The sequence below is a fragment of the Lonchura striata genome, chromosome 2 (assembly GCF_046129695.1).
Source record: "Lonchura striata isolate bLonStr1 chromosome 2, bLonStr1.mat, whole genome shotgun sequence".
NCBI lineage: Eukaryota > Metazoa > Chordata > Aves > Passeriformes > Estrildidae > Lonchura > Lonchura striata.
The window spans coordinates 60275884-60301789 of NC_134604.1; the positions used below are offsets into that span (position 1 = coordinate 60275884).

The following is a 25906-nucleotide window of genomic DNA, read 5'->3' on the forward strand; positions in this document are numbered from 1 at the left end:
GACTGGGAGCTGCACGCAGACAGGATGCCAAAACAAGACAAAAAATGCTTGGTATTTTTCAGTGTGCTAGAGAGCTACATGCACCATGAGACAATCAAATTAGAAATAAAGCTTTAAGAACATAGAAATAACATGCTCGTGAAATATCCTGATTTTTACAAGCAGCAGCACTCTGGGCATAACCCTGCCCACAGAAAGGTCTCCAGTAATTCCTGTTCATGGGGTTGCCTCTCTCCAAAGGTGATTTTCAGGCAGACTGAAAAATTAAAAAGGAGATTTGTCCCTTAACACCAGGAACCTTTGCTGACTGCACACAAAGAAACCAGGAGAGAAGTGTCCTAAAATTATACCCTGTGGCAACCTCTTTTAACAATAGGCAGGCAGGCATATGGATTTCAAGAGAATTGTGTTAATTACTCATACAGACTCTATGGATGAATTAACAATTTCCTGTTAGACTCTCTGTAGCTGCAGCAATCCTCATGGCCTTTAAAACTCAAACTCTGAAGCAACATCAGCCAAGTGCCTCCTACCAGCAGGGAACAGTGAAGTCCCAGCTCAGATGGGGAGGGCACAAACAACTTCCATCTTCTGACATCTGGCTACATGACTACTGAAAGGAAAGGAATTTTTAAAAGCATTCTCATTTAACTATCTTGCCCATTTCTTTGTAAAGTACACTGAGTGTACTTCTAAAGAGTAAGAACTCCCCTTCCTTTTTTATTCTGTTTGATGAGAAGCTTGTCTAAACCTGCCCTTTACAGAAGCATGGCAGAAACTAGTTGCTGTGTGCACTGCTACCAGTGACCCCTTGTGGAAGCAGATTATCTTCTCCTGGTTCATAAATCTACCTGTCAACCCTACCTGGAGAGCCGACAACTCATCAGTATGGATTACCAAAACCACTTGCTGTAGAAATAAAGCTACAGCAAGATAGATTAAAAAATAAAACAAAGATTCCCCTTGGGATGTGACAATTCCTTAACCTCAGCCTCAGAAAAAAATACAACCTTGAAATGGAGAACAGTAGAACCAGATGCTTAGAAGAGAAACATAGAAAAATGGCAAAGGAGTTTCAGCAACGATGCTTGATCCAATCTGGTTCAGATCACAGGTTTACTTTATGGCTCATATTTATCACAGCCAACAAAGATGAAACTGTTCATTCCAAGGTTGCATCTATATTTCAAATTACAAATGCCTATGGTTAGGTGATTTAAAATTCCACCATAAAATCTTGGTCAATGCGATCACAGGCCAAGGGCACTTTTCTTCCTTTAATATAATAATGAAATATTTTGCTTATGACACTGGTGACTTATAAATGGATTTAAAATAAGAACCTCAGAAAGAAGAAAAAAAAACACACAAAACCAACCACTCAGGAGTGATTTCCAATGTCATCTACATATTCTAAGCAGCTTACCCAAATGTTTGGTAGAAAAAAACAACTTTGATCCATGATATGGTGCACTGATGGGCAACAAAAATTATTTATATCAAGTTAGAAGTTTTTTAATTTAGCACTTCTTTTTCTTTGGTTCCTGCACAGTGAGTTTTCCACATTAGAATTCAAAGCATATATCTCTGTGATTCTCTAATGGAGAAATTAATCTGATCCTGTTCAGGTAGTAGGACAATGACCAATTAAAAAGCCAACTCTTCTGAGAAAGAAGAAGAACAAGAAATTTATGAAGACAAAGGCTGGTCCAGGTATGTGGTCTGGGCATGTCTAGTTGGCCCTGCCTGTCCACCTAAAGCAGTCGAGCAGGGAAACTCAGCTCCTACCCTTCTTTTCAAATCACAGGGATGAATCAAAGTCTCCCTCCATACTTGACTTGATATTTCCCCAGCAGTACATGTCCAAAAGTACATAAAAATGAAATTTCAGAGTATTAATTAGCCAAGAATGGCTAAATATATAGCTCCAAGACTTTTCATGCAATGTCAGCACAAATCCACTGCCTTCTATTGGCTTGTTAGCTCACCCGAGTCAGCATTACAGTCTGTATCATTACAACAATCTCAAATTTCCTGACCTTTTCAGTTGTGTGATAATGTTGATTTAAACTTAAAGAAGCTGTCATTTCTCTTTCTGAAACCCTTTTTCTCCTTGGATTGCAGGACCCTGAATCACAGAGTAGAGAAAGTCTATTTCTCAGTAGCCTAAGAGAAAATGACACCTGAGTCCAGCCTGATATAAACAGGAACATCTTCTGTTATATCCAGAGGGAAGTATATTCCTCAGAAGGCTGATATATTTAAAGTTTAGCTTAATAAAACTAAAACATTGTTTTTTTTCTATACTCTTCCTTTTAAATATTAAATAAAAGTTTTGAAAATAGCTTATCTTTTAAATATATATTGGTACAGTTTAGGCTGTTTTCAACATCCTCCAGTGTCATTGTAAGGAGCTCCCAAACACCAATAAATTAATGCCTGGGTTAAGTCTGTTTTGTGGACAGTAATTGTTTGGCCTCATTTTATAGAACTGGAGTAGACCAGGGTTAAATCCCCTACAAGGGACCACATGTCAAAACAGTGAACTGAAAAATGCAACCAAATGCTGCTGAGCTCCTCTAACTCCTGTTCACACATTATCAGGATCTCTGCAAAAACTCTAAGCAGAAATACTCCTAAATGACAGTATGTAATGACTGGTGAGAATGCAGAGAGCTGGGACATAAATAAACTTCATTGGGGAAAGTTACAGTGAGAATCAGATGTGCATTGGCTGCTGTCTTACGAGCCCAAAGTAAGTAGGAGATTTCTTTCCCCAGTAAAGAAAAGCCAAAGCATTTCTCTCTCTCAGTGAGGAACTAGCTACCCAAACTGCTTTAATTTCCTGGGGGGTGATGCTGTGCACAGATCATATTGTGTCTGTAGACATTTGCCTGTAGACATTTGTTTGCTGAATTCTCCATAATGATACCTATTTGCCACTATAACAATATAAGTGCCACTCTCCAGGTAGTTTCCTTTAAAAAAATAAAGGTAATTGAAAAACATCACTTAACATAATTTCATCGCCTTTGTTTAATCTCATTTTTAAGTGTCTGACCTTAAATTCAGATCAACCCTAAAATAAAAGGCCTCTGGCAGAGATGTTTGTAATGCATTTCACACAAAAGAAGGAACATATAAGCCAGCAATGGCAAAACAGAACTCAATAGGATGCCCTTGTTTTGAAAATTTCATCTCTAATGCACATTGATGCACTTTTAGCTCATCTTTTTTAAAGGAACCAATCTTATAAAGCCTTCATCTTACACACAGCCTGACAAGTTCATTGGAAAAGCCTCTGAATATAAAGATACCTTGTGAGCAGAAGTTTGGAAGATAGGCTGTTTATCTATTACGAGCTCAAACAATAAGCACAGCAGTACTCATCTGATTTATCTAAATTCCTACACCTACACTACCCAAACAGGACAGCCAGGTACGTGATGGGAGGGACACACACACACACCAGCACATCTCATACTCAGAATTTCTCTCTCGGGGGCCACTCCTGGCCAGCTTTATTGCCACCCAGCAGTACTTAGCACCAACGTGAGCAGGGCATCTCATGCGTTCAGGAATGCCACCACGTAAGCACAGCTGTGGGAAAACAGCTCCACAGGGGAATACTGAGCACCCTGAGATCTACACTATCAGGGATTAAGGTCAGTAAGCAATGTATTAAAGTCAGTGCTGCCAGCCCCATGGGCCAAATGTCCTGTCTAAAAGCCTTCATGGCTGCCTGAGTCCATTTAAAATAAAAGAAGTAAGCAAAGAAAAGCAACCATTTTTTTTGCTTACAAGGGAAACAAAGTAATCTTTCCATGTCAATTCTGAATGGCAGAGAATAAACTCATTTTACCTGAATGTGAGCAGCACCTCCAGACTTCCCTGTGGTTCTCTCCCCATAACTTACAGCATATAAAAAGGGCAATTTAACTGAAGGAGTTTATATTTGAGGCTTTTTTCACCACTGTTTCCAGAAACTAGCAGATGTTGGTTAATGATCTTTAGACATTAGATCATAAACCACACTCATTTCAAACACTGCAATCCAAGTGATTATTTGTATATCATTAAGCAACATTCTCAGAACAAGCTCAGTATACTTCCTTATTCTTGAATTTAAACATTCCTAATTGTTTTATTTAAATACAAAAACATTGGATAACCTTTTACTTCATACTTTTAATTGACAGACTACGGGCAAGGTTCTTTCCTTCCTTTCATTCCCTCTTCTCAGCAAAGCAATATATAGTGTCATTACAAAGTGCAACATTTCTTCAGCTTCACAACACACTGAGACAAAGCAGATGACATTTGTTCACACTGAAGCTCAAGATGAGCATTAGAACTGAATCCTATGAGTTTCCTTTTTCACAGAGTTACAAAGCCACTAGTCCTTACAAGGGGAGTGCTTATTTTAAATTCCAGAAAGAGAATAAGATTGTTTATTTGAGAGTAAAGATAGATGGGCTTGAGTCAGACTAGCATAAGTATACCTGGGAGTGCATATATTTAGTAAGTAAAAAAACTGTCTGTATTTTCAAACATACAGATTCTGCATAGCTGTATAAATATAAATATAGATGTAGATACATGTATGGAGACAGCAAGTCTTACATGCATCGATGCATGCATATCTAACTGTATATGCCCAGCTACACAGATATTTATAACAGCATACATACATAATAACATGTGTTAAACAGTATAATACATATTAAGAAATACACATATACACATATACATAGTAATATTCTCTTTCATAACATGAACTCAGATTCAGTTCTGAGTTTATCTAATGGAAATATTAGCTAGGCCTCTGATTCACTAGAACCACACTTTAAAAAATTAATTACATAATATATGCTGAAAAATGCCTAGATACATGACAGATAAATTAGTTTCATTTGAACACATGTAGTATATGAAAGAAATTAATTTAATAAACATTGTGGCTCTTATCCTGCGAAAGCATATATAAGTCCCAGTGAGTTCAGTTGTAATAACTAAAATTATTCATGGGCAAAAGAGTTTGCAGATCAAGGCTATATATGCGATTTGGTTGTTACATTATGTTAATTTTTGGATCTACTATTTCACCATAAAATCTGACAAGGCAGAGTCATTTATGAGACATAAATATAGAGAATTGAATTATAGGGAGTCCTCTACATACATAACAAGATCAATTATTAATTAACATTCAGAGATGAAGAGATGTTGCTATAGAGAAATTACTTAAGGGCATCTATTGATAATGCTGGTCATGGGCTGGGATCCTTTCCATTCCCTCCATATGGGCCACGGTGATTTAAACACAGCACCTGAATACAACCTATCCCCTCACTTACTGCAAAGGGGATCCTGCTTCCAGGTGTCCCCCCCACCACCGTTACAGCCAGTTACTGTGGCTGGAACAAAGCCCAGCCATAGATCACATTATCCTGCTTAAAGGAAGATAAAATCTCACCCCCTGACTGCTGCTGTAATTCAGGTGCAGAACTACCTTTCTGCTGATCAGATCCTGTGCTGGTGCAGTCAGCAGAGCTCTGCTGGCAGTAATGGAGCTGTACAGATCTACACCTGTAAAAGATCCACCTCCTACATGCAAATTAGATCCAGAGCAGCAGCAGCCTGGCTGGACCTGTAGGATAGACCTCATCCAATTTAGATAATCTAAAAGATTGGGATTGAGTTTGAGCATGCTATCCAGACTTTCTCAGCAACATATTCCTTCCTTTGGGGACTCACAGGGGGTAACTAATCCCATGTACCACAGCAGTATGGGTTCATCTGTTATCATCTGTGGTCACCTCCCTCTGAGCTAGTCACTCACAGCTCCTTTCACTGTTACCAGACAGAAACACTTTTAGGGTGTGATGAATCTGATTTATTTTGCTTGTCTATTTTAAGATGAGATGAATCTTGTCCTAGAAATGCCTGTTTGTCTCCACCGGCTATGCAGGGTCACTAGCTCTCATGTAGGTGACAAAAGTCTTCTCATCTATGTGACAACTTCACTAGCAACAGTACTCACACTTAGCAAAATAAAACACAAGTACCAAATGTTAACTAAAACCAAATCTTGAACAGACTAATACATGCATATTTCAAGATACAGATCTTAATGCAAGGCAAAAATACTCTTCTACTCTGTGCTTTGTGGCCAGTTTCAGGAGTATGTAATTGCACAGAAGCAGGTGACATTTATGAACAGCAGCAAAACTTGTTTTGTGTTCTGTTTTCAGCAGTCTTCACCGGAGGAAATTTTTTAAAGGACCACAAAAATACAATTTCTCATAGTGTTCCCCCTGCAGGCAAAGTCTTTCTGATCCTGAAATAACCAGAAATTAGTTCTAACTGTGAAGCATGACAAATAACATGCCTCTACTAATATGTTTTCACTAATATAAGTTTGCAACACAAGTCTACAGATGCCCCAACTGGGCAAAATGGGATAAAACAGAATGCCCCAATAAGATTAAATATAGAAAACTGTTTTTTGTAATGCTGTACCCACAACCTTAAGCAGCCTAATGGAGACACTAATCCACAGCTGATCAGGTCACCTCTACGTTCATTTGGCTTCATTTTGCTGAACCCTTAAAAGCCTTGTCCCATATTTTCCATGGAGCTGTCCCCTATTACCTATGAGCATTTGTTGTCACTACAGAAATTATGCATTTTCCTAGGTGATTAATAAAAACTACAAAAGGAATCAGCTACAGCTGGGTCACAAAACTGATGCCTTTCCCACCACCTTGCAGGCTTTAACATTAGAAAGCTTTCTCAAGAAAGAGGAGGTTAGAATAGATGACAGAGAAATCAGCAGAAATACCAATGTAATGTAAGCATAAATGCCATTAATAAATCACAGGCCCAGCACATAACTTCACACAGCAATTCCCAGCAAGATTGTCCCAATCGATAATAAATACACAACTCCTCTGAATTTGCTAATTCGTTTTTGAGCAGTATGGACGCACTCCCTAATTTCAAAGTGCTGTCCTCTAACTCTTTGTTCTATGTAAAGTACACATTTGGACATGCTAAATTCTCTAATTAGTCTATAAATACTTGACTTTTACCCACTGCTTTGATAATTGCTGGGGAAAGGCCAAAGCGTTTATGGTCAATCAGATGAAGAGGAAAGGAATATGGCCCTTTCAGCGAGTGAAATGTAAGGCATTCTGTGGCAAAGCAGAAGCTATTAGCAGGATCAATATTTCTCCTAGTACCTTAATAAATCATTATATCAAAGAACAGTTGCAGGATGAAGAAAACCTCATTCTACCAACAAGGATGCTTCCAAATCAACAAATAAAACATCATTTAAATTACAAAGACCTAATTGGTGTACAAAGGAAAACGGCAAGCATAGAATACAGCCTCTGATGCTAGGCATGTAAACATTTTAAATCATTAGTGAAGGAAGAAAAGCAGAAAGACAAAGAAACAGCTATGCTAAGAGCTCTCCACGCATAATTTGCAAATTGGTAAATATTCATGAATCCACCCCACCATAGCTGACTGATGGCACCATGTTTGGTGTAGATATCATAAGTGGCAGAAACAGAAGAGCACCTGGCAAACAGGATGGCCTTTGATATCTTTATTATTGACTGAAAAAGAATCCCCTTGCTGCTATTTGCATTGAGGCATTTTCCTCTGCCCCTCCTTAGCTAGCAAATAATCAGCTAAGATTTGTAAACATTAGAATGAGAGAAGGGAAGAGATATTCTAATGGCTACTTTCAAGTAAGGGAACATCTCCTCTCACCAGACATTGCTTACAGCCACCATCATACATACCCACAAAGCCCTCTTAGCCACATGACATAAATCAGAGTTTTGTCCAAGAAAACCACTATCATTTCCTGCACAGTAGGTAACCCTCCTACACATAAACATATACATGTGTACATATATGTGCACAAATATATGGCTGTGAAAAGAAGACAAAGCTCATGGTGTTGCAAACCTACATATTGCTATGGAGCACACTTCTTCACTGCTTGTGAGAAGCCACTAGCACTTTTTTTGGAAATGCCAACTCACAGTACTTTTGTTTTATGGTGTAACCTTTTGATCTAATAGAGAAATTACATAACCTAGTGGGGAAAGAGCCACTAGAGAAACAACTCCTTGGGCTCCTCCAGGAGAAAAATGTAATATACTGTTGTAAGCAGCACTTGGGTTTATTCTTTTGTTTCAGTAATCTGGTTTTAGAACTTTATTGAAGGAATATTACAGAAAAGAAAATGATTCTCCGTTGTTCAATCACTACTTTGGATTCCTGTCAGAGCTTTGGAAGCTTGTTCCTAATTTATTCGGAGGCAAAATCGTTGCCTTTGTGAAGAAGAATCATCTGTTGAAGGAATTTCATTTTGGAATTCACAGTGGGTACTCTTTGGTTCTCCTGTTCCTATTTCATAAGCTTCTAATTCCATAGATGTGATACTTTAGAAGGTCAATTGTCATATGTCTGGAAAGCTGACAAGAAAGTAAACAATGCCAAACAGAAAAGGAGAAGGAGCATCCTGTTGCTACATGATATCTCCTCACCCCACTTCAAAGCAGCAGAGATTTTACCACCTATCAAAATTCTCTGGAAAAGCAGAGTTTTGGCCATATGGCAACAGACCTTACATGGTTCTGGCCATCTGCATTTCCAACATATGACCAGCTCTTTCAGTTAAATAAGTATAAAAATGGACAGTGCCTAAGCTTTCCATGCTCCCAACTCTCTACAGAGATGTATTTATTTCTCACACTGTAATTTATTCTGGAAAGGAAAATGGATCAGTGTCTCTATAAGTTATACCTTGAATCAGTTTGTTGGCTGATCCTCCTGTTGTAGAAAACATATCAATTACAGAGCATAAGATACAAACTTTAGCAGTAAGGAAACTGCTCTATTTCATATACTTAACTGCCTATAGGCATCCCAAGAGTTCTTCATCTCTTCCTGAGGAGATCACGTATTCCTCAGCTCATCTCATGCCTGCTAACACACATCAACATAATTTCTATGGTAGCATCTCAGGACTATTTCATAAAGCAATTGGAAATACCCTTTTTTCCAACATCCCAACGTATTACTTTTTGCTTGGCATGTATCAGCTTTGTGGACTGTAAACCTCTCGAAGCAGGGACTACTCCTATTTGTTTATGTCCTTAGTGGCCTAAAGGCATTATCAGCTTTATTCATCAAATTATCAGCAGCTGAGGGGATCACTGTGAGCATGACCCAAACTTCAGTGTTCACGTCCAACAGGACCACAGGGGGAAGGCTAATGAAGTCTGTGTGCCCTTTCAATTCTATTATCATAAAAGTCTTTCTTTTTCCAGTACAGTAAAAAGATGGACTAGCTCTTCAAATAAATAACCAGGAGAGACTGGGATGGTGGCAAATGTATTCAGCAAAGATTCAGAATTTTCTTATTCTTGTGAGCCTGAACAATTAATTAACAGCTTCCTTCTTTGTCATTAATTTTGTTGCCATAGTAGCCTCTGTAAGTAGTTTCTAACAAACAAGGAAGATTTATCTGTCACACTCTAAATCGATCAGAAAATGAATGATTTCACATTAATTTCTGTTTGATAATGATGGGTAAAGCACAGTGAATCATTACAACAGTGTTTTATGAGAAGTTAACATGTCTGTTATCTTAAAAAGCAATCCTAAAGAACAGGCCCAGAGATTAAAAGTGAAGTGCCAGTTCTATGTAAACAAAATACTGTTTTCATTAAGAAATAACAACAATTTATAAATAATAAATAGAAAATAAAAAGTTTCTAGATTTTTTTCAACTCCAATTAAGCATATTTTGCTTAGATATAAACACTTCCATGCAATATTTTCTGCTCCAAATTCACAGCTGATGACAAAACATGGAGAAAAACACTGTAAGAGAATTTCCTAAAAAATGGAGTTAAAATTAATGAGTTTAAACAAAGGAATTTTCTTCTACTTTAGGCTACTTGATTTGTAAAAATAACAGCAATCCACAAGGGATAAAGCAGGGTGGGTAGGTACATGTCTGCAGACTAAATTCAGACTAAGTTCTGACGATCATCATGTGCCATGGGTTTGGACATGTTTAGAGAACTGCAGGCTGCAACCTGAAAATTGGATCAATATGTTTCTTGCCTGATAAATTCCAGGAGGGAGATAACAGGTGCATTATTGGAGAAGATTGTTGTTGCCTTTCTTCTAGAGGACAAGGTGACAGATTCTCTTAAAGTGGTAATGGCTCTTTGCTTCTTCACCAAACAATGCTTTGAAAAGGAATGTAGTTTCAAATCTTGTCCTATCTATAACCTGTCTCAGCTGGAGTGGGGTCCAGGGAAGAGTTGGCAATATAATCAAATTACTCAGATTTCCTTGATTAAGCAGCTAGTAATAATCCCAAGGGCAAAATGCTCAAGTCACATCAGTCAAGACTTTCCATGAAGGAAAACAAAACAAACACGAAGGCAATGGGACTTACGTTCCTCATACTTGTCATTTTCCCCAGGCAAGCCAATGTGGCCTTGAATTTTTTGTCATACTCTTGATACCCAAAGTAATTGACTCAGCTACAGACCACAACACAGTTAAATCTTATTGAGATCAAACTCTTTTGTTCTTTATCTCACCTCCTGGAAAATCAAAAGTGAAAATTTTTGGTCATCTCCTATATTGAACAAGGAATATGAACAAGAAAGTACTGGGGAGATCACATAGTCATAAAAGCTGAGATTCCACAAATAGAGAAGAACGTCATGACATCAAGCACACCCAAAACTTTCAATTTCTAGTAAAAACGTTTCCATCAGTTTACAAATTCACTTTTTTTATTGTTCAGTTTCTCTCCTGGGACTGGCTCCTATAAGTTACCACACTGTGGAGATAAAACATAGAAATAAGGGGACTACAGGGCATGGTATTGTGTCTGGAAACAGCTCTGCACTGAGGGATATAAAGTTCTTGATGTCGGTAAGCAGCACAGGGCCTTGCTTCTGACCCATTCCCTCCTCCACCACATTCCCCTAACCATCTCAGTTCAATCATTTGCCTGGCTATACCCAAACCCATACTAGGGTCAGTAAAAAAAAAAATCATTTAAAAAATGGTTCTTTTAACATGAATCATTTCTCAGTTCCCACTTACAAAGAATCTGCTGAGCCTTTAAGCTCTGCCAAAGGGAGGGCAGCCTCTGGTGATGAGTGCAGAAATGAGAGCTGGAAGGCAGTATGCTCCCAGATCAGATCTGTGTAATACAGTATCAAAACAATATAAAAATGCAGTCTAAGCACAAAGAGCAAGTCTGATTGTCATTCACTGTGGTTATTTTTAACTGAACCTCTGCCTGTCCATCTATTACACCTTTCCTGACACAATAGGGGCAGTAGCAAATCTGAACCCACTTTTGAGCCAGCATAAAAGTTGGAGAGAAGTCACAAGAGGTAATTTCATCACTGGAAGTTTAATGAAAACCAGCAGCCGGACGGTGAAGCTGCACACAGACTGCTGCCCAGGGAGAGGGAGGCAGGCAGAGCAGCCAAGGTGGGCAGGTGTGGGCAGCCCTGCCAGCTGGCACCGACGCGCCTCCGCAGGACACGCTGTCCCTCGCCCGCAGAGACCTGACGGGTGGCTGAGAAACTGAGGTGAGACTTTTAAGGGACAGGGGACGTTAATCCATTGAAGGAGGCTTCTTCTCAGCTCACAGAGTACTCTGTTTCCAGGGCTCTGTGGTGCTTTAAATGTTGTGCAGTCTGCCATAGCATTGTGTTCTGTTCTGTGTTGGAGGCAACTGGAAGCCATGTAAACTCACCAGCAGCACAAAGGCCAAGTCGACTGTGTTGAGTCAGAGCTAATGAACATTGCCAATCATGGCAATTTCTGAGCTTGTACTCAGCATCTTGCTAACTGTGCTACACAGCTTCTGGCTGGCTTGGAAAATGGACAGAGGGAACTCTTCCACTGTGTAAACCCTTAGCCATAGGCCTATGGGCTCTCACTGAGCACCTGAATCCTGGTAGACTGAAATATAAACCAAAGATTTCAACTTTGAGGGAAATTCTGCAGAGTGGAATACAAGTAGAGAACTAAGGAAGTGAGGAAAAGCCTCTGAACAAGCCACAGGCTGCTAAGTCAAAACCCTCTACTTTGATTCAGGTCCACAGCCTTAAGCATATCACACATTGTGAGACTATCAGCAGCCAAGTGAATCTTCAGAATACACAGTGAAACACTTCCAAAGACACAAAATGTTCTCATAAAGGACATCCATGTTGACTTGTGGAGATTTTTTACTACTTTAAGACTTTAAAAGACTATATTGCATTTGGCTATCCAACATTGACTTTTTTTCCTGAAAGCCCATCCTGTGGCACTGCAAGTTGCCTGCTGATTGTATGGCTCTTGACAAACTTCCTGGATAGAAATCCCAACTCACTTCAACCTACACACAGAGCCACAGGGGCGGAAAAATCAAAGATGCGTTAATGGTGGAAGGTTTGCAGGAGTGACCATCTGGAGGCAAAGGCCTCTAGCATTAAAGAGGAATGTTCCTGGAAGGATTATAGAAAGATCAGAAGTTCAAAATGCTTAGTGCCTCAGAACACGAGAACAACCAGGTCTCTCCGTATATCTACACTTCATTGGGAACAGATAGAGCGTTTGATTGATCTCACTCATGTGTGACAGACACAAGAGCCTGACAGGAGCTGGTCTGCAAAACTTTGGCCAGGATTTCAGAAATATTGCTGAATAGTTCACACAACCCTCCCCCCACAAAAAAAAAAAAAAAAAAAAAAAAAAAAACCACAAAAAATACACTAAACAAACAAACAACCCACAAAAAACAAAGGAATACTGGGCAACGGCTTAAGAACTCATTGCAGAATAAAGTATGTCCTTAACCTGTTACTCTGTAATCATCTCTTCTCCCCTTATTTCCCTGTCACCTCAAAAGAGTAAAAAAGCTGGGTGAAGAGAGCAACACTCTGGACTGACAGGAATACAGAACATCATTTTTAACTAAAGTGAATTAGTGGACCTAAAACATTAAAGCATTATAAAGCAATTAAGTGTCCTTTAAGCAAAACACATTATATCAGTCAATTTTACAAAGAGGGTGCCATATTTCCATCAGTCCTCTCCTTGATTTAACACTTGATATTTGCATTCAAGATCCTTGGTCCCTCTGAAATGTTTTCTTTTATTCTCTTTAGTACTTGTTCTTGTTTCAGTGAGATCGGGTCAGATTTTCTCTGAGACTGTAAGCATAAGGACATCTGAGTACAACCTGTCAATACTATCATAATTACCTTCAACTGCTCTTGTAATTCTAGTGCCTCTATGAAGCCCCATATTAGGAAAATTGTCCTTCAATGCCCTTCATCTAGTCTGTGTAACATTTTTGTGTACTTTTGTTAGGGGCTGTAAAGGCAGGAAAATTTCCTTTAGAAAACCACTAAGTGCAATAGTAATAAACCACTACCAGCAAGAGGGAGAAGAGAGTTGGTTTGCCACACATCAGGAAGAAAAGCCATTTGAAGGATCAGTGGTAATCAGAGAGCCACAAAAGTAAACACTGAAGACAAAGGAATGGCAATTCAGATCATAATAGTATAAAATAGATTAGAAAGAACTGAGATAAGTTAATTTTTTTCAAATTGTCTAGGCCTTACAAATTTCACCCTAGAATACATATATCACTGACAGAAAATCTTAGAGCTGCTGGAAATTAACTTTGGGAGGTGAGGTCAGAAACAGTTAACTTAGCAAACACTTAGTGGGAAATAACCAAATAGGCTTGTCTTGCTATGCAAGACCTGAAGTTAGCCAGATCACAAGTTTCAACAGTCACTATCACGTATCTTTGAATATCTTATTAGAAATATAAAGGAGAATGTTATCTACAAGACACAAAGGGGATCCTTTATTACTTTGTTTTGGAAAGATCTCAACCATAACCTTAGGTGAAGTATTGGATGCCGCATTTTAAGGAGGATGTAACTGACTGACAGTGATTACTCTTAAAAACATGGCAAAAATGAAGGAATAGTTTGTTGATTATTGCAAAGAAGACAAAACTTGAGGAAACATGACAAAACACACCAAAAAATTTCAAATAAGAAAATTACAAGAACAAAGGAATAACCTATTCCTCTTCATTGCAGGTAAGAGAGAAGTAGCTTCCAAGTTAAAAGAAAAAAAAAAAGAATTTTTCTAGTTGCAAGGAAAATTAGGCATTGGAATGAATTGCTCAGAGAATCTCCATCAGTGAGACCTTCAGAAATGGGTCAGCCACAGCTCTAATGGGAAGTGTCAGTACAAGTGATACAGCTGCAGGACCCTCAAGCTACTTCCTAATTTTCTAGGATAGTTCTAGGAAAAAAAACCTGTGGCTACTTAGATGAAGAACATTTTTTTTTTTTTTAGTTCTAGGATATTTTGAGCAATAGTATGTATTACCTTTTCCTTAGTTAATTTTTAACAGAGTTCTGAAGGCCCAGAGTTAAAGAGTAGCTTGAACCAAGACATTCTTTCATCTTTCTACTTTAATTTTTGCTGTTTGAGCAAAGTTGGCCAAGATTCCTCAGATTCTCATAGCACTTCTTGAACTCAATATTCGGTGGTCATTTGGGGATTTTTTTCTGAATGCGGGATCTATGATATTAAGTAGGAGCACATTCTTTCCTGAATGGTTGCCTACAGTCATTTTTGGGTCTTTTCTTCCACATAGTCAATTAAAGTTGACACTGCTTCCTTTAAGTTTTGCTTTTTGATTATTATTGGTTAGTTTTTTTAACTGGTGGCATCTAATAGTCACTTCCTCTGTATTTTCCCTTTTCTGAAGTGATTACTGCACCTATAAACCTGAGTCATTCTGAAGCACTATACTTTGTGATTCTCCGTCTCAGAAGCACTGTATGTGCCACACCTCCACCTAGAAAGAAGGCTGGAACCTTACCAAAATCAAGACTTTGCCTTACTATTACTTATGATATTGATTTGACTTTGCTCACTTTTGAGTTCTGAAGATGAACAAAGCTTGGTCCTAAACTAAGCTGGCGTTGAAGAGTTTTTATAAGGCTGACAAAAAGGAGCTGAATACTTATCACAGGCAGTTTCCAATGCTGATAGCATTGGGAATATATTAATCGCAGGATCAAACCTGCCATCATTCAGAAATTATGTTGCCAGCAGGATGAGAGTAGTGACCCTCCCCCTGCACTCAGCACTGTTGAGGCCACACGTCAAGTGCTGTGTTCTGCTCTGAACCCCTCAAGTGCTGGGGCATGTCCAGTGAAGAGCAAGGAAGAGAGTGAAAGTTCTAGAGCACAAGTCCTATGAGGAGTGGCTGAGGGAGATGCGGTTGTTTATCCTGGAAGAGGCTCAGGGAGATCTTATTGGTCTCTACAACTGTCTGAAGGGAAGTTGTTCTGAGGTGGGATCAATCTCTTCTCCCAAATAACAAGTGACAGGACAAAAAGAAATGGCCTCAAGTTATACCAGGGGAGGTTTAGCTTGGATATTAGAGGAAATTCTTCATTAGAAGAGTTGTCCAGTAAATAGAATAGGTTGCCCAGGGAAAATAGTGGAGTTACCATCCCTGGAGGTACATAAAGGATGTGTAAATGTGGCACTTAGGGACATGGTTTAGTGGTGGACTCAGCAGTGATGGGATAAGGGTTGGACTTGATGATCTTAATGGTCTTTTTCAACCTAAATTATTCTAAGATTCTATTTGTGCCCATGCAAACTAATTCCAAAAAACCCTTTAATGTTTACTATTTGAACAGGTTGCCTTTTTTCATACTTCAGCTAAAAAGCAGGAGAAATGTTCATTTTGATTGGTGCTTGGCCATATGAACAATCCTTGTTTTCCTTGTTATCTCTTCATATTTCACTGCTGTTTCTAGAGACTTGAACAGTGGTGACAGCAGATTTTTCCTCTCAGCTGGAGAAGATGTTTTAACTGCCTTTCAGAAGCAAAATCAATTCATATCTTTCTGTATATGGCAACAGACTCTCACTGGAGCTGTAGCTTATGACTTTTATCTTATTGTGACACCTGCTTTGGTCAAGGGGATTACTCCTCCCGGAAGGTGTCAATACTGATGGTGCTCGGTTGAACAGCTGTCCTCCCTCTTCTATTATTATTATTCATGACGTGTGATTGATTCGTCTGAGAGCCTTAGGGATAAAAAACCTAGCAGTTCTTTGCTGTCTTTCTTTTAGAGGGGCCTAATGGACAATTATTGTTTCTGAAATGTGCTGCGGCCACCATTTCACCTCATCTATTGTTCAGCTATCTCTGTGCAGGCAGAATGTGGGCAATGAAAAGGTGCAAGATGTGCCATTATCCATATGCTGAGAACCATCAGTTGCACACTTAGTGCTTCTCCAACAGCGTCATTCATTACCCAATATCACAATGAAAGAGTTTAACTGATGGAAGAGAGAGAAGGCACTAGCAGTGACTCCACTTAGACACAGCTGAGGCATAATATGGATTGGGGTCATTTTGTCTGAGGGTTTAGCTCCATAACTAATTACTGAACTTTTAAATTCTGGGCTTACTGTACATAATTTGTATTATCTGAAAGTCATATTGACTATATTCAGTTTCTTAATGGTGGCACCTGTATCAAGAATTTAGCAACACATGGAAGGTGAAGACAGGAAAAACTATTTTAAATGGGACCTGTAAGATCTGAAAATGTTTATTCTGAAAAATAGAGAAACAGCTTAAATCAGATACAATGTAAAATCATTTGCCCTTCTAATATTTGAAAGATTACCATAAAGAAAGTTACGTTCAACTGTTCTCTAGCTTCACTATACATAAGACACCAAAATGCTTCCTTATGAAGCAAATAGAGCATAATGTGAATTTTAGAAATACCCACGTGTTGTGTAGGTCTGGAAAAGACTACATGGGGTGGCACTGAAAAATTCCTCACTGGAAGATTAGATAAACATCTCTCTCTGATTATCTAGACAAGTCTTGCTGGTAGTGAAGGCAAATGAACCAAATTATCTTTGGTGTCTCTAAGGTGTTCTTGACCATTGACACTAAAGACATCCCTTCCTTTTATGTTTTGCCTCAGGAATTAAGATCAGCAGAGTATTATCAAAGTGCCACTTTAAAGCAGAAGATGATGGCACCAGAGTGATGCAAGTAAAGTGCCTTACTCCTAATCTGAGCTTATGAAACCTTTGCTTAATTTTCAGGAGTCCTCAACTGGTTTCCCATTCTTTTGGGAAGTAGCTATCATTAAACAACAGGGAAGTATTTAAGGATGTTTCTAGACTGTTCCTCCAGCAGAGGAGGTACTCACAACTATTCCTAGAAATATCTTGAAAAGAACTCAAAACATAAAATCCAGCAGAAGCTCACTCTGCTGTCTGGGTTTGTTGCTGGTTTGTTTCCCCTGCATACATATGAATTTCAGTCTCTTGCAGTTCCTCTGGCCACAGCTCTTACTCAGGTGAGCACACTGCCATTCTAGATTTTCCCATAATAACTAGTTCTGTGGCTTGCTATGGGCAACAAAAAATCAGACCTGGATGGTAACAGATACTCTGAGCCACCATTCAAAAATGAAAATAACAAATACATATAAAATCATTGAATTGTTGAGGTTGGAAAAGGCCTCCAAGATCATCAAGTCCAACTGTTAACCCAGCATGGCCATGTTTTCCACCATATCCCTAAGTGCCTCATGCCCATATTTTTGGACACTTTCAGGAATGGTGACTCCACCATCTTCCTGGACAACCTGTTCCAGTGCTGTTCCAATCCTTTCCATGAAGAAATTTTTCTTAATATCCAATCTAAACCTTCCCTGGTGCAACTTGAGGCTGTTTCCTCTCACCCCACTGCTTGTTACATGGGAGAAGAGATGAACTCTCACTTCACTACACCCTCCTTACAGACAGTTGTAGAGAGTGATAAGGTCTCCCCTGAGCCTCCTTTTTTTTCAAACACCCCCAGCTCCCCCAATCACTCCTTACAAGACTTGTGCTCAAGTCCTTGCACCAGCTCATTGTGTTTATAATTAGGTTGCACATAAGACTCATGATTTGGACACAAGAGTCTTTACAAAATCACAGTCTTGTTTGGATTTCTGTTCTAATAACAAACAATTCTCCCTGCATGGCAGCTTTTTGAGATTCACTTCCCCCACTTTCCCATTTTATCTTCCTGTATTTCCTTCAAGCATCTTGCTTACAGATTTTCTCTGGCTACCAAACTATTTTGTTTCCACCTTTTCAATAATTCATATATATGCATCAAATGCACACATAGCATGTTTCCAGGCAATAACATCTCCTTTCCTTCCTGTCTCTTTGTAGCCAGGTAATTTACATGTAAGATGCACAAAGATAACCATTCTCCTTCACAGTCCTGTTTTGTGCACCAGCTCCCTCCGCTTTCTCATTGCAATCCTCCACTGGAGCCTCTGGTGGGACAGCTGAGCCCTGAGCAAAGCCTGGTGGCACAGAGAGTTTGGCCCTTCCAGCAACATGGCTTTAAGGCATGGCTGCATTTTTATCCAGGGCAGCAGCAGGTCCATGTGCAGCACCATGTGGAGATCAAAGCTACAGTTGCCATGATTACCAGCTAAAGTGGAAGAGTGTCCTCCCTAGACTCTTACTCTCCCTTCTCCCTTTCCCTCCTATGTTTTTTGACAGATTTGTGTTTTGCCAGTTGTGATTTCTTCACTTGAGAAGCAGCAAGGCAACAGAGCAGTGCTCCCCCCACCAAGCTTCCCCAGGAGCCAGCCCACGCTACCCACAGCCCACGCTGACCATGTGCCCAGGAGTTTGTAACAGGAGGACAGGGCAGAGGAACCCAGCCCCAGGAGTCAGAGCCTCCTCATCCCAAGTGGTGGCCATGAACTGTTTTGACCACTTTGTTATTCTCTGCTCCCTGTAAAACCACGATACTTGTTTCACCACAGGAGTGTCAAGGGCAAAGGTTTGAGGACATCCCAAGAGGTATTTAGTGACCCCAACAGAAAACTTTAGAAACTTGAGCAAATTAATAAAACTCCAACAAAGCAATAACAAGTCATAAAGATCTCAGGAAAAAAGAGGCCTCTTTGGGGAATAAGTTGAGGGATCAGATGCAGGAAATAAACAAGAGATTAAGAAAGCAAGAGGAAAGATACTCACAAATGACAAAAAAAACTCTTGAAATTTGCAGTGAAAGACATGGGATTAATGGAAATAGCAGACCCAGGTTAAACTAATTATTTAGCGAGATCACTATCTTGTTTCCTTTCAACATCAATCCCAGACTCTGCAGAGAAGTGGTACAAGAGATACCTACATAGATGCAGAAGCTTCACCCAGACCCCAGAGTGAGGATCAGTGAGTTCAGCCTTCTGCCACTGCTATGAAACTGCTGTAACTTCTTTATAAAGGTATAATATGAAAAATATTATCTGTGATGGCATTCTTATTGATGTAAATATCTATTTCTGGGAATACCTTTGACAATACTTTCCAAGGGGAAATTATACCTTCTATCGCCTTTTCAGTAGAACCATCTTGCCTTTTAATTTAATTGGTTTTCTTTTGCTTCTGCATTATAATGAAGGTACGTCACACCCATACCCAACTACTTTATGCCTCTTAAAATACATACTTTTAACATGTACATATATCAAATGAATCTCATATTTCTCCTTTTTTTAAATGTCACAATACTAATTTGTATGTACATCACAATTTTCCAAGAACTAGACTGCTGAACAAGGGGACTTTTAAAATGTGTTTTAGACAAATGACTTGCCTAAAAATTCTCCGCATGGCAGCTGTTGATTGCATTCGTATCACATTATTAAGACGCAGGCCTAACCTCACTTTGCTTTGGCAATTTTAGCAGTAACTCTTGGAAGGCTTAGGTGAGGCGTGATTCAAGCAACACTCATAGACAGGTCTGGAAAGGATGATTTTATAAAGCTGGTGTTGCTACTAGTAAAGTATGCAAATGCCAACTGTAACTAGTTTTCTCCCTCAATCCAAAATGTCTTCCATGTTTTGCACTTCTTTCTCCCCACCCCCTGTCTAAGAGAACCACAAATTTTGCCTGAAGGGGTATCATCATTAAAGAAAGAAGCAGTGTAGTCAAAGCCTTAGGATGACACAGATCATTCAACAGTTGTTCAATTACAGTGAAAAGCTACTTATTTTTGAACACAGAGCTTTCACTCAACACAGGCCCAAGGCAGCACTATCAGATTGGTATCTGCAGTAGCTCAACCAGTCTGATGCAGCGCTTTCGCTCATTACAGAAGCTGTGCCCTTGTGTGAGGTTTACATCTAGGTTCAAAGAGTTTCTAAAGTGTCTTGGAGCTGTGTTGGCTTTAAAAGTTATTATCATAATAATTTCCAAGAATGAATTAAAAGTTGTTTTGGATACATCTCATCTCCTAAATCCATCTGATTTTGTTTAAAGCTTACAGGCTACTTTCCCTGCAGAATTCCTACAGACTAATAAAACAGTATGTGACTACAGAGCCAACAAGGAAAACAGTAACACCCAAAGCATGCCAAGATAAACCAAGCAAATGAAATACAGTATATTCAAAAATGAACATTTTTTAAAATTATTATTTAGGGCATAGAATTCCTACAGACCCCAAGCGTGAACAATAGCAGGGTATGACCACCCAGATGGAAAAGTTGATTCCCATAGTTTTTTCTTAGCAGATTTCTATTAAAATGCTGTTCAGTACTAGCTTTGAAAGCAGTAAGATATAAATTTTTTCTGTTATATAGCTGCATGGAAAAACATATTGAAATGCAGGGGAGTGTTTTCTACCCTCTAAATCAGAGTGATTGCTGGCCACACTATCATTTCAGTTGACAAGGACGCAGCATTAGCTACAGGCTTCTCACCACTTCTTGCCATGCTGACACAACAGGAGCCAAGCCACTATTATTATGCTCTTTTTACAGTCTCTTAAATATAAACTTTTTTTTTTCATTTTTGTAAACTTTCCATGAACCTGAGCTCCTCCTGACCCAAAAGCCTCAGTAATTCTGCTGATCGTCTGCTAAGTGTGCTTCTGAAAATATCCACAGCTGTAACTGTGGTCAGCTGCTGACATATGAACAACCTGGGTGGAAGCAATCGATTGCAGGGCTTTTTAGGGTAATGAAGCTCCAAAACATACTGAGAGGCATAGCAGTGAGAAGAAAATGACATACAGGCCCAATTCCTTTCTGCAGTTCAACTCTATAAACTGCAATCATTCACTTTGAAGGAAAGACGAATGGGTTACTCTACATCTGTACAACAGTAACAGAATAGAGTTATGTCCTAAGCATCTGGTGAGAAACAAAGTGAATTTTTCACAACACTTTCTCCAGCATAAAATTAGATTCGGCTTGCAGACATTCAAGAGAAAAAAATCAAGTCAGCACAGGGGTCTACATGCTAAAATACTGTCCTGGTTCTAGCCAGGGCAGGGTTAATTTTTGCAGTAGCCTGGTTAGGGTATGGCTAGGACCCAGACCATTATCCTGTACCACCTCAGATTGTCTTCCAAGGAAAGGGGGAAGGACTTGCTTCTGGACTGGGGCAGCATGGCACAGGAAGTGGCATGTATCGTCAGAGATTTCCAGGGGGTCAGCAAGATTTCCTTCTCTTACACACTCTATCATTAGTATTGTTGCTGTTACTGCTAGTTTTCTTGCTTCGTAGCTGTTTCCAATAAATTGTTGTTATCTCAATTCATGATCTTTATCTTTTGTGACTCCCATTTTCCTCACCAGTCCAGGGAGGGAAGGAGAGAACAAGTCAGGGAGAGAGGAGGGGAGTGAGCAACATATAGCTTGGAGTGGTTTCAGTGGGAACACTAAATTGGAGAATACCATTTCTAAACCATGACAAATAGTCAGAACACAATAGAGTTTACAGACCTGTACACAGGAAGGTAACTTCTCAGTGGCCCCATCACAGTATTTCCAAAGGAATGTTACAAATTCTCATGGCCAATCCTGCAAAAAGTGGAAAGTAGAGTTAAAACTAGGAAGTTTCTAAAGGAAAAGCAAATAAAATCAGCTGTCTCCTTGGATACACAATGCTAAAAGTCAGAGTAGAATTGGTCTAGAGGATATTAAACACTTTACTTTACAGGAGCAGCTAGATCATAACAATTATATAAACATAGCAAAATCAAAGTTAAATAAAATGCAAAGTGGTAAGTTGTTTTTAAAAGAAATGTTTTAGGATAAAAATGTAATGAATATATGGAACTGGATTAGCAGAAAAGAGAGAACGGTGCACCAATTTATATTCCCTTTGAACTATCTGTAATACAGTCCATAAAGTACATTTTCAAATATATAGCATATCACAGAATCAGACACTTATTTCTAGCCATGGCACTTCTAGGCTTTTGGGGAAGGAGAGCAGAAATAGTCTAGTGGAATTCTGCTGTGTGACAAAGCATCTACTGGTGGGTTCTGCCCAACATCAACAAACAACTGTTTTTGCTTTAAATGAAGGAAAGAATTTCAGCAGTAAACAAGTGCTTCACATCTTGCATGAATACTTGAAGAGAACCAAAACAAACCTGTCTTTTCACACCTCCTGCAAGTACTATTCCAAGCCAAAATACAAGTCATATCTTGAGATCTATCAGTTGCTAAGTTTTCGATCATGACAGCCATGACACCATGATCATAAGGGATGATGACACACAAGACACTAAAGCTTCCTGTGATACTCCCACCTGGAATCCATGCTCATTATTGTAAGGATAATTATATGGGTATCCCTGAGACCAATTTTTGCACTTTTTGTATAAATATGACCTCTTGCATAAGACATGAAATTTAAAATCATCTCCTTCACGGGTATCATTGAGTCATTCCATTACCTCTGGGACAAATATGAATTATGCATTCTTCGATTCTCTTTAAAATTTAGATGCACAAGGGGACACGGAAAAATCTAAATGGCACTAAAAATATAAAGCATTCAAGAAAGAAACAATAACTTGTATGCTACTAACTGCTGCAGTGCTCTGAAGGCTTCCTGCCTGGTCAAGAAAAGCACATAAAGCACTGAAACGTAACAGCAGGCCTCCATGCTAATGGCTGCTAGTGACAAGGGCTCACTGAATGTCACTGCTTCACATACTGTGTACTGATCATTTCTCTTATCTGTATGACCTCTCTTTTGAAATGACTGATGAAACTCGCCTGAATTAGCATCTTTGCTTCTGGGCATTTGCCACCTAGAAGGCATTTAGTAGCATCTCTACTAAATACAAAAATAAAGCATGGAGGGAAAAAGATCGTAATCTTAAGAAAAATAATCACTATGTTTGTTAAAGAATACTCAGTGTGTAAAGCGAAAGGGCTGCTTCTCTGAAGCTTCCTTGTTAGGTTATTTTTCTACCTTGACGCCCTTTAGGAGTACTGGCTTGTCACAATACATGCATTCACATTGCATACTTGGCTAACATTTTCATAATTGGTGTGACTAAAAAGAAATAGCTGTTACTGCAAGAAAAAAAAAGAAATGCCTCTGTTCTGATGCCCTGCTGCTATGATGACCTATTTCACACTAGCATCTGTTCTCTTCTCATGAACCACTCCAGATGTAAGCTGGCAAAACAGCACTGCAAGTATGTTACCCAGATGTCCACCGAGTGCTGCAGATGTTTTCTTCCATGCTTCACATTTAATGTGTGCCTGATTAATTTTTTTCATTATTATCTCAACTACTTGGCACAGATTTTCCTACAAAGTTTGCAGAATCCAGGATCTAATTTGCAGCCACAAGGAGCAGCTCCCTTTGCGTAAACAGGTTCATTAATGTCTAGAATAACCAGTCAACAGAGCCTTGGTCTGAATTGCCAAAAGAAATGCAAACTTCAGTAATCTATTATGTCTTGATAATATTTGCCTGAGGATTTAACACAATGTTCATTTCAATTCAAAATTACAGATGTTTGCAATATTCAGATGCATCAGTCTGACCAAAAATATTATGCCCGTTCTCTGCCTCAAGCCCTTGACCTGAATGAGGTTAGTGACAGGGATATGAATGACTTGAGTGGAAAATGAAACACAAAAGTAGTTTTATCGTGAAGTACAATATTTCTTCTGTCACTAAACCATTTTTTCCCCCTCAAAATTACAGAGTAGACTGCAAATCTTCAAGGCTAGCAGTCACGATGACAGTCTAAGTGCCATTTAAAAGAATAATAATTTATGAGGCGCCTTGGTAGAATAGCAAAGGTCAAAGAGTAAACTCCCTTGGGAGGAGAGGATGACAAAGGTTACAAAGATGACTAAAGACTTGCCTACAGAAAGGAATTTTCTTGGAAGGAAGATATTTTCTTGCAACAGCTTCATCCCACCTAACACAGTTCCTCATCCAAATGAGCAGTTCACCTTTAAGTTAGCTAAAAGGCATTGCTTGCAAAATACACTTCTGAAATTCATAGATTAGTAGCTTGGCCTTGTACCAACTGAAGATCCACTGAAGTGCTGGCAGATGGAGGACACTGTGGGTCTGTCCCACAGGGCACAAGAGGGATACCTAATGACTGGTGTAATCCCACATGGGCCTTCAAGCTTGAAAAAATCTCTGGAGTCTTTGCAAATAAATCCTACTTTTGTGGCAACCAGTGCCATCGGCAGACCTCCAACAGGCCACCACAGACTGGCACAATTTCTCTTAGAAGCAGTGTGAGGAGGTGGTACGTAAGGAGCCTAAGACACACAGTTGACACACTCTTCCTGGACAGCTGTAAATATGCACACCAACCACCATTCTACAAAGCAGTCTGGGCAGCTTTTCCTTGCCTCAGCTATAGCATTCCCCTTCTTCAGATGCTGCAAGTACAGAAAAAAAAGGCAAGCATGAAGACAAGCAGGAACAACTCTTTTTGGCACAGCTCCACTTTCTGCCAAAACATCTCTGGGCTCATAAAATACACATGAACTGGTGGGAGAAGCTGATGCTGCAAACCTGGGAGTAATGGGAGTAACCAGCGGTGTCTACAAAACATCAGAGTGATAAAAAATAGCTTAACCTGAAGCCAGCAGGCAACAAAAGACAGCTCATCTCTTCAGAAATGTGTGGCCATAAACATTTTGAAAACTGACAGTTTCCAACTGTTCACAATCAGTTGCGAGAAGTTTCTCCAGCTGAATCAATGGCTGGCTATTGTGGAGGGGGCTGGCACAGCTCTGAAGGGTACAGATGTAACAGATGCTGGTAAAGAAGAGGTTATTGACTGCTTTGAGTATAAGGGATTATATTTAATTTCTGTGGGATAACAGCGAGAGCCCTTCTTGCTAGTATTTGAGCTCCATGCCAGGTCTCCCACTTCATAAAGAGTACCTGAGAAGCAAATTGAGTCAGATTATCTAAGAAATGCTTGAGATTGCTTACCTATTTTCTATACTAAAATCAGGCAATTTTCTGAAGGGGGCAAATGCCACAGACATTCAGAGTATCTCCAATCCCTTGCTCCAGCAGTCCCTGGTCCACCACAACAGCCCAAGAAGCCTTTGACTGGCCGTTCAGATCCCAGAAAATTTTTACAGACCCATAACTGCATGTTGATGACAACGGAGTGTGCCTTTGGGAGAGAGAAGGGCACAAGGCAAGTGGAAGGGGGGACGCAGATGAACAAGACTTCAATTGAAACAACATCTTTTATCCTGCACATCACCTGCAGGAAGGAGGGAATACCACAGACATGTTGCAAACACATCAAATAGCTCAGGCAATTCCCACTCCTGAGTGACAAACCCACTGGGCATGCTGCCAGGCAGCCCTCCTGAACCTGGCCTCCTGAGGAAAGGGAACCAGCATTTCCACCCCAAGATTTGTCTTGCGCTTAGAGCCGCTTACTCCAGC

General features: G+C 39.5%; 1 protein-coding gene across 6 annotated transcripts in view; it reads right to left on the reverse strand.

The window, feature by feature from the left end:
• ENOX1 (ecto-NOX disulfide-thiol exchanger 1) overlaps positions 1-25906 on the reverse strand; it is a 364143-nt gene that overhangs the window by 230142 nt on the left and 108095 nt on the right. For all 6 annotated transcript variants that reach the window (XM_077781387.1, XM_077781383.1, XM_077781384.1 and 3 more), the window contains one exon: positions 21943-22020. The gene's annotated coding sequence lies outside the window, so the exon portion shown is untranslated. The remainder of the gene's footprint in view (positions 1-21942; positions 22021-25906) is intronic.